The following is a 13,371-nucleotide window of genomic DNA, read 5'->3' as shown; positions in this document are numbered from 1 at the left end:
AGGACACACATCCATTACTTAAGTAGAAGTACAGATACTCATGTTTTAAAATACTCGGGTAAAAGTTGAAGTACTGATTATACCTTTTTACTTAAGTGAAAGTAAAGAAGTCTTGGCTCTGACATGTACTCAAGTAAAAAGTAGTTATTACTTCTACCTGTTTTAGCTGTTAACTGGACCTCACATCATATTAATATTAGATAGATAGATAGATAGATAGATAGATAGATAGATAGATAGATAGATAGATAGATAGATAGATAGATAGATAGACAGACAGACAGACAGACAGACAGACAGACAGACAGACAGACAGACAGACAGACAGACAGACAGATAGATAGATAGATAGATAGATAGATAGATAGATAGATAGATAGATAGATGGGCGTACATTTTATTTAACAGTAGGGGGGACAATAAATATACAATTTCTCATGAGCAATTTTTGAAGGGGGACACAAATAATACAGTCAAATTGTACTGATAAAGACACAGTGTCCCCACAGTGAAAAACTTTGCTTTTATTATTGTAGCATGGAGACTGCGTCATTATGGTTATTTTAAGTTTAAGTTTTTCTCAGGTTCAATGACAAAGCAAAACAAGGAATTTAAAAAAAGTTTACCATTTTATTTCAAATTAATTTAGACACTTAAGAACAGAATAGAAACTGATTATAAAAATACAGTGGGGTCAGTTCGGATGTAGCACAGTGCTCATTTAGTAAATGCACAGATAAACAATATGCTTATTGTGGCCGTTAATGTTAAGTTAACATTATACCAAGTAGTCGCAAATAAAACACTGCATGGGAAACGGCTTTGGTGTGTTAGTGTCAGTGCACTATGCTACAAGCTATTGTAAACAAGCTAACGTTCACTAGATAAGTCATATTTTAATCGCTAATAGAGCAGATTCATGGAAAATTACATCGCTAATCAGCATTTTTGCCGCAATTAATTTATGAATGAGTCTGCATCAACTACATTAAAGAGAATCGCTTTATTTAAAGTGAATAAAATACGCTAGTTAATGGAGCTGAACATTAATTGAGCCGCAGACACACACCTGACTCGTGTGTGTAGTGCAGGTGAGATGAACACACACCTGACTCGTGTGTGTAGTGCAGGTGAGATGAACACACACCTGACTCGTGTGTGTAGTGCAGGTGAGATGAACACACACCTGACTCGTGTGTGTAGTGCAGGTGAGATGAACGCACACCTGACTCGTGTGTGTAGAGTAGGTGAGATGAACGCACACCTGACTCGTGTGTGTAGAGAAGGTGAGATGAACGCACACCTGACTCGTGTGTGTAGAGTAGGTGAGATGAACGCACACCTGACTCGTGTGTGTAGAGTAGGTGAGATGAACGCACACCTGACTCGTGTGTGTAGAGAAGGTGAGATGAACGCACACCTGACTCGTGTGTGTAGAGTAGGTGAGATGAACGCACACCTGACTCGTGTGTGTAGAGTAGGTGAGATGAACGCACACCTGACTCGTGTGTGTAGAGTAGGTGAGATGAACGCACACCTGACTCGTGTGTGTAGAGAAGGTGAGATGAACGCACACCTGACTCGTGTGTGTAGAGTAGGTGAGATGAACGCACACCTGACTCGTGTGTGTAGAGAAGGTGAGATGAACGCACACCTGACTCGTGTGTGTAGAGTAGGTGAGATGAACGCACACCTGACTCGTGTGTGTAGAGAAGGTGAGATGAACGCACACCTGACTCGTGTGTGTAGAGAAGGTGAGATGAACGCACACCTGACTCGTGTGTGTAGAGTAGGTGAGATGAACGCACACCTGACTCGTGTGTGTAGAGAAGGTGAGATGAACGCACACCTGACTCGTGTGTGTAGAGTAGGTGAGATGAACGCACACCTGACTCGTGTGTGTAGAGTAGGTGAGATGAACTCGGAAAGCAGGCAGTGGGTCAAACCACTGTGAGGAAGGGGAGGGGGGGAACTGTTTCTAAATGCAGCTTTTGCGGGGTTTTTTTTCTACTTACACAATTATATAGGTATACATAGATATATTGTTTACAATAGAGAGTGCGATATTTTTTAGATAATTTTTTTTTGGGGGGCACAACCCTCGGATGGGGGGGGGGGGGACATGTCCCCTCCGTCCCCCCTGGATTTACGCCCATGTTGTTACCTAATGATTGTATTTCAGCGGATTGAAAAAGACGCGCAGTAACAGGAAATCGGTTATTCGGCTGAAATCGGCGCGCAGTGAAAAGAGAAATTTTATATTTCACCAAATCAATGGATTAAAACTAAAGTAACGAGCCTGTTTTGAAAATGTAAGAAGTAAAAAGTACAGATATTTGTGTAAAAATTTAATGAGTAAAAGTCAAAAGTTGTCTGAATAATAAATAGTGGAGTAAAGTACTGATACCAAAAAAATCTACTTAAGTACAGTAACGAAGTATTTGTACTCCGTTACTTCCCACCTCTGAGGATCAGTATTATCTTAAAACTACAATATGTGTTTCTTGTAAGAGAGAGAGAGAGAGAGAGAGAGAGAGATGTAAGTTATGATGTATGTTTATTGTTTTGTAATGGTTAAGGGCAATGGACATTGTTTGCAGAGCGCTTTGGCAAGACTATCTTTGATGGAAACTAAAAGGGGGACCCAGATGATATCAAAGATGTTAGAACACCCTAGGACTAAAGGCAGCAAGACACTGCGCCATCACAAACCTGTAAACACATGAGAGGCAATCCGACATTACAGTTTACCAAAACGCTCTATAATCATGAACCCTACAGACCTGCCCTTTACCTTAGAAAATTTTTGTTTATGTGTAGTAAAGCACTAATACATAACATGCAGTTATGTACCATATCCATCTATTATGACATTTTGTGGTCAATGCATGGTCAGTATGAGCATTAAGAATCACCCCAGGGACTAAGCAGATTAGAGATGAAATATAGAGGAAATGACTTGTCATATTCACCTTTTTAATAATGCATCAGATTTACTATAGCTCAGGGTGAGTAGGACTAATTAGAGAACAGAAAATTAACCTCCTTATCACAGACATTAGCGATTTTATAATTAAATTTGAGGTCAGCGTTATGAAAGGGAACAATGTTACAAGATACAAAATGCAGAAGGTTAGCATAATCTACAAAATGAAATCAAGGCGAACAAAAACATAGAGCATTTTATATAAGCCAATTATAACTCTATCAATACGCTCAAAGCAAGCAAGTGATTACTCGTGCGCAGCAGCTGACCAAAAGACTGTGGATTTTCTTTGTGTGGTTTTTAACTATTGAATTGGGTACAGCTTTGAAGAGAAAGTCTTGTGTGCCCAAGGCTTCTTAAATGATCGGTCTCTCTGCATTGATCCCCTGTATTGCCCCTGAGTCTTGGGGGATATGACAAAAATAAAGACAGGATTAAAGTAGGCCACACGAGTCATGTCACACAACCAGCGACATCCCATTTCTCCACCAAGCTGGTAATCAAGGGCCTCTTTTATCTGCACATACATCCTCCCAAGGCCAGACAATGTCAGCCAGGGCTGTATGCTTCCAGTAGAGCTGGCCCCAGGATCTTACACAGACATCTGTCGGCTAATGGATCAGACATCGACTAAGCCTTCTTTCCAGAACAATGTAAAAATTCACATCCACATCATTATAATACTGCAGCAGGTTGAAAATGTAACACTTATTCATGGTTCAAGCTCATGACAGCACAAGACAAACTGCTCCCTTAGTAGATCACATTAGCTTGATAAAGAGCAGTGGGCAGACTCAATGCATAGAATTATTTATTATGGGTTCTAGTCCATTCTCATTCTGGGACAGCATTGTGCAGAAGTGCTGAGAGGTCTTGTGGCAATGCATTAGTCAACAACTTTATCTTTGCGCAACAGCACTTTCCCTGTCGAGTACCAATTTTTCAAACTCCCACATCGTTTCCCAAAAAGAGTGGACACATCAGAACTGACAAGCATTTCAAGATTGGGCAAAAGTGGGCAGAGCATAAATGATCTACTAATTTCACCATACTGTTGATAAGAACACTGTGGATAGAATCACTATAGGACACTGATACCGAGTGTTGTGCTGATATAATAAATGGGGCCTGCTATCTGTACTCTCTGACAGATGTGGATATATGGGATCACTAAATAGTGTTTATGGTTCTGACACCTTCAATCACTGTTTGTTAATGACAGCTCTTCTCTGCATTCACCTAGTCAACACTGCAGTCTGGCCTTAAGAAAGTAAAACTGCAACTGCTTTTTCAAAACATCCATGTATCCAGTGATTGAAAAAATCTAGGGTGTATTTAAAAGGACATTTTGTTGTAAATATATTTCATTTTATTTATCATATGTGACATGATATCATTTTCAGTAAAATACTGATGATGCAGTTGTTAGTTGTTAGACCGCAACACTGTTGAATTTTGGAGGATTCTATTATTTCAGGTTTCTTGCTAATATGCTATAAAAAGTCAATTTCAAAAGATTCTGGAAATTACTGTTTGTTGCTGCTATAACATAACAAAAACTAATTTTAGGCAGATGTTTTGCAGATGTTCCTCCTAAATTAAATAGAACAATGAATAGTTTAAAAAAGTATGTTTTTTTTTTTTTTTTAAGATGGATAACATTGGCAAATTGCTGTGGTGCGAGAATGATAAAATGCTTTAGGATGTGCTTTTTTCTTGAAAACAACTCGACTTGTGGGTGGTAATTGTCGTCTCATCACCAACTATTTTCCTATAACACTACCAGTCATGCTTAATTCCTCACATAACCATTAAGAACAGATTACAGCATGTTATTGGTGAAATAAAACCAGAGGTATTTTAAACCTGGTTGTATTTCTATTTAATGGGCATTATTAACAGGTTTCATGCAAACCTCATTGGTATTATTCAAAAGAAAGATTTTATTTTTGACCTAATTAAAACCCAAACAAAATATCTTAAAACAACTTTTCTCCTCAAGCCATGTAGCTTAATTATAGGTTTTTCAAGCAGTTATGGAAAAATTGTTTCATCATCGACCTTAAGTAGACACATTCCTGACAAAGTTAGCCATGTCTGTCTATATTGAAGAATAACATTGCTGATCATAATTATTTCATTTCAAACAAATGGAATGGCACAAGGTCGGTTCAATAGCGATCAGGGAATACATTGATGGGAATTATGCTGTGCTGGCTGGCCCTCAAAAAGCACTTTGTTATTTGTGAAACATACCTCTGGGTCACTCCCTGCTGAGAGTGCTAGCCTGACACATTGCTTTCTATTAAAAGAAGAAAAGGGGCGAGGTGTGTGTTGGCACTTAATGAATCTCACTGATCAATAACAGCAACTCTGCTTCCATGTCATATTACTCAGTGCTGCTTGAAAGCACTGTAGCGCACTGAAAAGATATTCCACTTTCACAGATCCCTTCTTAGCCTTCATGTTCTGTTCGATACTTTGCGACTGATGTCCCATCTCTGTAGTAGGTGTTTTTTATTAGAACCAATGTGTGTTTTTGTAAAACATGAGCAATATTTGTCATATGTTAAAGGTGTAAGGAGTTTGTGTATACAGTGTTGTGTGTAAATTGGAAAAGAGAGAATGGGACATGGGGTCAAATTAGCTTTTTTGTTTAAAAATTAAATTTGACCTGAATATATTTAATATTACCTGATCAGATCCCAGGTATGAATATAATAATAATAATAATAATAATAATAATAGTAGTAGTAGTAGTAGTAGTAGTAGTAGTAATAATGATAATGATAATAATATTAATAAAGTGAGTGTACAATGTGAATGAAGGTTAGAGTAGTGTAGTCAGAGTGTACAGTGATTATAAGGAATTGTACTTAGATTGTACAGAGTTACTGAAGGGTAGAGTAGTGCACTCAGTGTGATTCAGTGTGATTATAAGGTAATGTTTCAGGATGTTCAGAGTGATTATACTGTAGAGAGAGCATACAGTATATATATATATATATATATATATATATATATATATATATATATATATATATATATATATATATATATATATATATATATGGACAATAATTTTAGCCAGTCAAATGTGTCCCAGTGGCCTGAGCTAAGAGGAGGTCACTGGAGCAGGAAGTGAAGAATGGAGTACATAATGTTTGCAAGCATGATGGGGCAGCACACCGTGAAGACAGAATGTGTGTGCAGGGCCCACTTGGAATAAAGACCCACTGAGGCTGGAGCTGCTAAACTCACAGTTGGAAGGCCAACAAGAGACAGCATGCCAAGGTGCTAATCAAACCAGGCTGACGTGATGCTCTAGCTCAAAGCCTGCAGAGCTTTGACAGTCTGAGCTGCTACAAAAAGTCTTGCTTTGTTGCTGATTCATCTATCTCCACTCATCCAGCATTTTATAAAAGAAAAGGGGAGGATAAAAGGCAGGGACAACAGATAGTGGTCCTGCAAAACACCTTAATCTGCTCCCTTTCCCCCTGAGTGGCAGTGACAGCTCAGTTTATATACTGTGAAAATATAATGTATGACTGCAGTTCCTAATTAAATAAACATTGTGACAAATTCTCACCACATTATTTAGTGAAAGATAGTATAATAGTATATAAAATAGTATAAACAGAATGAATATACAAGATAGTCAGTACTGATTTGTCCTATAAAGCCAACGACTGTTATAAAGCTACTCTTGGGCCCTAGGGCAAGACACTTACTTACTTACTTACTTAAGCTATAAAACTTACAATTTAATTATATTCTGTCTCACTTGTAAATCTGCTTGGATAAAAACACGCTAACAAATGAACAGATGTAAACAACAGCAATACAAAATTCAACAGAAACCTTATTTGTTGAGGTTAATTAGAGGAGCAAACAATCTAATAGTGAAATTTTTAAGCCTTCAGCTTCCTTTTGTTATCGCAGACTAAAAACTGGCAGGACAATGCTGGCAGCACAGCCGTGGGTAACAGAATGCTTGCAATCTGTGTCCTTTCAGGTGGAAGGGTCAGGTTTGAAGGGCAGTGCAAGTACAATCTCTGCCAGAATCTCTGCCAGCTACAATGTCTGTTATGAGTTTAAATTCAGAATAATAATTTTCTTCACTCTTGTGAACTTCTACTGCATATATGTCAGACAGGAAAGGCTGACGAGACAGAAAATAAAAGTCTTTACTGTTGAATTCCCAATTTATATAAACCTGTACTAATTTTCTCCTTTTGAGTATTTTGTCAGGTAGATGGGTATAACAAACTTAAGAGGAACTGGACTGATTTAACAGTGACACATTTGCTTTGCAAATTCTACAGGCATGTCTCAGTCTGTAAGATCCCCATACCATGTTGTCTGCCTCTATTAACTGCAGCTCATGATTGGATGACAGTGGTTCTGTGTCAACATATATCACTTGTCAAAAGAGAGATAAAACATACATGTCTAGTCAAAAAGAGAAAAGCCTCTGGAGGAAGCCTTATATTGTGACCCGCAGAATTAAAAATCTTGTGAAACATTTGCATATGTGTTTTTTTGCAGTCCATCTATACACTGAAACAAAAATACAGTATAATGACATCTGCAGAAGAGGCTAGATTGTTTACTAGAAATTTTGAATATAGATTAAATTGTCTGTCATGGGCTTGAGCTGAATTCCAGTGCTCAGGCAGTCACAACTAAAAGGTGTAAATGCAATCTCTATATCAGAGGACCAATTTCACTGATGAAACTCTAAACGTGCTCAGAGAGGAATCAGTGGAATGCCCAAATGGAGTTCATCTATTCAGTAGATGAAGAGTGCTTGATTTGTTTAATCCGTGGCTTTCCAAGTTTAACAGAAGATGTACTTACACCACATTGCGCCACGCACACAGTCCTAATTAAGAAACATGTTGGCACACTCGAAGGGTTTGATTGAGTTTTGCTGCTTTGTCGGGGCACGCACAGCCTGCATCTCAGCTGTCCAATAGTTAGATCAAAAACAAAACAACCAAATTGTCTGAAAGACAAAAAAAATCAATTATTCCTTTCTATAAATGGTTTTCAAAGGAAGACTGTCTTTGCTGTGAAGTAAACAGTCGAATGAGGGAGATGTGATTATTAGAGCAGTGTTCAGTAAAATAATTGATAACTGGAAAGTCATTACTGTCAGTAAAGTGCTCTTTGTGTTACCTAAGGAACAATATTCGAGGGCACATGAGAACCATTTTCTTACCCATAATGACTTATTCACCTTCTGATAGAGACCATTATTAGGCTGTACAGTATCTTTACTCCTCTTGTTCAAAATCTGATTTCAGGAAAGCAGCCTGACTGTTAGTGGTCTAAAATCATGTCTTCTCAGCTGGAAATGTCAACAGATATGTTAATTTGGGGAATTGGAGACATGTCTGAAAGACATGTCTGTGAGTAATACATTACTGCTGTGAAAACAGGGCTAGCTGGAATAATTGAGTTAGTAGGATTACACTCTCACCCTCTTTCAGGGAAAAAAATACATACAAATAAGTCACAATATTTATTTAATTTTTTGTTCATTTCTTTTTTTTTCTTTTTTTTTTCTTTTTTTTACTGTTAACAAATTATGTGGATAAGATTAGTTTTTTGTTTTTTTGCTTTTGTGGAACCAGGACCAACAACAGCATCAATTGTGATGAAGTGATACTTATACACAGTATGAAGTAGGCTGGGGTTGATTCTGTTGAGCCAAGATTGTAGATTTATTCAGCCTTTAGATGATAGCTATGTCAAGGGATTGCACTTGGTGACATGGATTTATGTCCATAGGGACACTTGTTCCCTAAAGAATTAATCATTTGGAGGACAAACTAGAAGTAAAAGAAAAACATTCTATCACTTCAGTACAAATTATATAAAGTGATAATGGAACTAACTGTAACTTTTATGCCTCTGAAAAAAAAAAAAGAAATTAGCCCTCAGCATTAACAGTGTAAAGAAATAACCAATAAATCTCTTAGTACTTGTTGTCATTTTACTGTATTGGACTTTCAAAGACTTTATCAAAGCATGTCAGCTGGACCATTTGCAGACTATTTTAATTAAATGATTAATTCATTAATTCATTCATTCATTTAGTTTGTCAGTCAGTCAGTCAGTCAGTCAGTCAGTCAGTCAGTCTATTTGAAACATACAATTAAATTATGTGCACTAACTGCTGTAATATTAAAGGCCACACTTAGATTTAAAAAGTAGCATTGCCCTTCTGATAGTTTTTCATTTTTCATAAAAGTAAAAACAGGAGGGGAAAGGTGGTGTTAATCTTAATATCTCTACTCACATTGCGCTGTAGGTCATTTAGCATGCACCAGAGAATTGTATATTATCATCTTGGCCTAGAATAGTCATAATGCAGGAGAGAAATCTGAGCTCATCTGCTGTTAATCAAAGCCGTGAGCTGAGGCAAGTGATCCCTGGACAGAGAAGAGCAAGTGCTGGCCATCAGCACCTCCAGCCAAACATAGCCATCCTGGGTGCTCTTTGTACATGTCAGATTGTCTATTTTTATCGTGGTATTCCCTGCTGTATACTTGAGTCTACACTACTTGTCACAAGCTACCCCATGTTTTGCTCTCCGGTTTCCAATTATCAGTGTTAAACTGACTCCTGGCATCTGGAGCCAATGAGAGCAGGGACATTCTGTGGCATGAGTGTTGAGCTTGTAGACCATGGTCATAGTGTATGCCACGCATTTAGAGTATGTCACACTCTGAGTGTCAGGCAGTATGCAATTACCCTAAAATCCATCTGCTGCAATTTAGAGTTAGATATTTCAAACATTAGGAAGGAGTATAACTTTGAAGAAAGTATGTTTTGCATATTTTATGGCTTATTAAAGCAGCATGGTGTTTTTACATTTATTTATGTATTAAACACACTTGGATAAGCCCAGCGGTTGAACAGTTTCACAGGAGACATCGTAGGTTTTTGTAACTTGTTATTACTTGGTAATTTTTTTTACATAAAAAAAAAGATCATTTAGGACATGCTGTCTGTTTGCTGTTGGTGCTACTTTGTCACATTTGGCATCTGCTACTGTAGAGGTCTGAATGTCTGAAGGTCTGAAAACATGCCCTAATCTGTTCAGGAGCCGTTTGGCTGAAGGATGGAACAATCATTTCCTGTTCAGGCTTAAAGGGGATTGTATTAGCAGAAGAAGAAAGAAGAACACGGCACAAAGTGGAATAGGGTTTATGTCCAATGGAGGGTGCTTGATCCGGTCTACAGGTCACAGCTATTCCATTAAATCTGTCCTCAGTCCAAAGGTCACAAAGTCACACTTCTACCCATGAAATACTGAATTGGAAGCCAACAACATAAAACCACCATGTACTTGCTAATATTTTAAATGTAAATGATTAAGTGAAAGCATTTGAGATCATAATTAAGTTACTAGGTTAAATGTGCAAAAATACAGATATTTGTTTCTTTGGGGACTTTCTAAAGAATACTGAAAATATCTGCCACATTATATTTCTTGAAAAAGATGTTTGTGCCCTTTTTCATTTATGCAGGAGGAATTAACAGATTCTACAGATATCTGATACTGAACTAACAGTGGTGTATTTTTCTTTTTATGAAAATGACTTGACTGCATATAACTGATGAGCATTTGTTTTTTGTACATTCTTTTTGCAGCTGTTTAATTTTTTAGGTTGCATCACAAGTGTGAATTTAGCATTCTCCACCAAGAACACAGCGGATAATGTGGGCCCTAAATCATTATAAATAGTTCTAAATCAAGTGGGAATGGGCTACACTCACAAATTACACACTGGTAGTGTTATATTATGATAGAGAGAGACCTTATATTACACAGGGACAGGGGAATACAGGGAAATTTCTGTGTTTTTTATTTTTTAAGCTTCAGCTCAGAGAGTAACCCCTTTTAAACAATTATTTAAAGGCTAGAGATCAAATGACACTATCAAAACCTTCCTTTTTGCAAAGTTCTTAAGCCCTAAAGGCAAACAGCAGGTCCTGGTGAGTCAAGTTTTATCTGATTCGATGCTTGATCCTGTTTGATTTAAAGAGCTTAAGCACATCTGACTTTCTACTGAAGAGTCTGAATTTTAATCTCTGCACAGGTCTCTTTCTGCTAAGCTTTTTAACATCTCCTACTTAAGCTTTTCAGCAGATTCACTCATCAGGTCTATTCATTTAGCATACACACATATACACACACACACACACACACACACACACACACACACACACACACATAAACACACACACATACACACATACACACACCTCTTTAAACTTGCAGATATACACACATTGACAGAAAGATCATAGAACTACAGACACGCCACCTTGTGGTAGGGTACAATCCAAATATTTCTGAGGCTGTGGAGTGTCAAAAACACTGGTATATATAACAAACACAAATTCTGATTTTACCTTTGGATTAGTGTTTTAACCACACTGATTAAGTCTTTCTACTAGTAATATAAATACAAACTAACAGATTTACTCTTTCACTTTCATGTTTACTGAAGATAGAATCATCTTTACCTGAAAACTGGAAGGTCACCATGCAGTTACTTCTTACAAAAGTGTCAATGTTTGGCCAGTTGCTTTGCACTCAGGGTTAGACAGAGGACACTTTCATAGTGGTTAATGGGCAGTGCTGGGCTCGGTGAAACAGAACCAAGACTTCATTTACAGATCCCTTAGGTAGCGCAGCACTGAGGCCGGAGTACAGGGTAGGGCAAAAGGGAGGGAGAGAGGGCAGACGGTCAGCAATAGCCTCTCTGTGGACTTGGAAAAAACTCGGCCCCAGAATACATTGTGAGAAGCAAACTGACGAGTCAGTTAAAGTTGCTTTAGGCATGAGCAATCATCAGTGCTCATGCCTAAAGCAACTCATCAGTGTAGCTCACTACTTCATTAATATCCACTCTCCTTTGTTCGCCACTTCCAGACCAGTGAATACGAGCTGTACAACTGGCTTACAGCCTCTGTGGAGCAGTGCAAATTATGAGTATGCGTCTCTGGTGATTAGGTTGTATTTTATTTATATGTTTAATATTTGTCAATAATATGTCATGTTATTAGACAAATATTGATTCTGAAATGCTCCAGATGATGTAGGTGGCACAGTTGCAGTTGTAGTGTAGAGGTTTGGAGCTTGCTTTAGTAAAATGATGTTCACCCTCCATATCTGAAATGCCTCTCTCTCTCTCTCTCTCTCTCTCTCTCTCTCTCTCTCTCTCTCTCTCTCTCTCTCTCTCTCTCTGTAATGCCACGCATTGTTATATTGCGTTTTTGTATTGTATTGATGGTTTCTATAATTCATTTAGTAAATTTTATATATGTATAGTCTAATAATTGTCTCTTTAATTGATTAATTTATATCTTCCATAATATTAAAAAATATTTAAATCTGTTTTTATCATGAAGAAAAATTTATTTTAATTATATTTCCAATCAAAATACAGACAAATGTTGAAGCAAGTGGAACAGTCAGCATCTCCAGAAGCACTATGTTCACATTTACAGAATTTAGCAGACATTTCAGCAACATAAGTCGAGAGCAACATACAGAAGTGCTCTTCTGTATTTTCAGTTTCAAGAATTTCTTTTAAAATGAATATCCTGATAATTCCACATATCAATGAAGAGAATAAATAAAAGATGAAGTAATGAAGACATTTGTACTTATTATTTAGTTAAAAATGTATTGCATTCATTTGATTTATTCTATTATAAAATATAATTTAATACATTATTTAACCAAGCAGGCCTTTGATTTAAAATTATTTTAAACATGTACACTGTTCAAATGTCAATAATAGTAATAAACTGCATTAATAAAAATGGCAAGCAATTTTATGTTTTGCATTTCTTCCCCCTAACTGTACTGAAATTGGAGCAAACTGTGACTTAAAAACCGAGGTATGTACTGAACCATGAATTTTGTGTACCGTTATTTATTATTTTATTCTTGTTACCTCTTATTTTATTCTTGTTAAAAACATGCCAGTACATGCCTTAGTTATGCTAAATTGCACCTAAGGTGTGAATGTTGAGCCATGAGCCTAATGTTCCATAAATAAACTCTGGAGCCATGTGACCAAAACTGGGATTAATTGGCTACTAAATATGAGTGAATTAATATTTATGCAGTAATTTTGAAATGCTGGCACATAGGCAACGTTTTGGTAGGGTTCAAAATAAAAAAAAATCCTAATTACTACTTTTTAAGCTACTTAAAAATATTTTAAAAAATTAATTAAAAATTATATATATACAGTGAGGAAAATAAGTATTTGAACACCCTGCTATTTTGCAAGTTCTCCCACTTAGAAATCATGGAGGGGTCTGAAATTGTCATTGTAGGTGCATGTCCACTG

General features: G+C 37.0%; 1 long non-coding RNA gene across 1 annotated transcript; it reads right to left on the bottom strand.

Moving 5' to 3' along the window:
• Positions 1-445: 445 nt before the first annotated feature.
• On the bottom strand, positions 446-2,164 carry LOC310728291. The gene is made up of 2 exons (XR_014534231.1): positions 1,889-2,164; positions 446-1,069 (listed from the first exon to the last, which is right to left on the bottom strand). It is a non-coding gene; the product is annotated as an uncharacterized lncRNA (long non-coding RNA).
• Positions 2,165-13,371: the final 11,207 nt, after the last annotated feature.

Source organism: Silurus aristotelis (assembly GCF_946808225.1).
Source record: "Silurus aristotelis genome assembly, chromosome: 6".
Classification (NCBI taxonomy): Eukaryota; Metazoa; Chordata; class Actinopteri; order Siluriformes; family Siluridae; genus Silurus; species Silurus aristotelis.
This window is presented reverse-complemented; position numbering and strand designations above follow the sequence as displayed.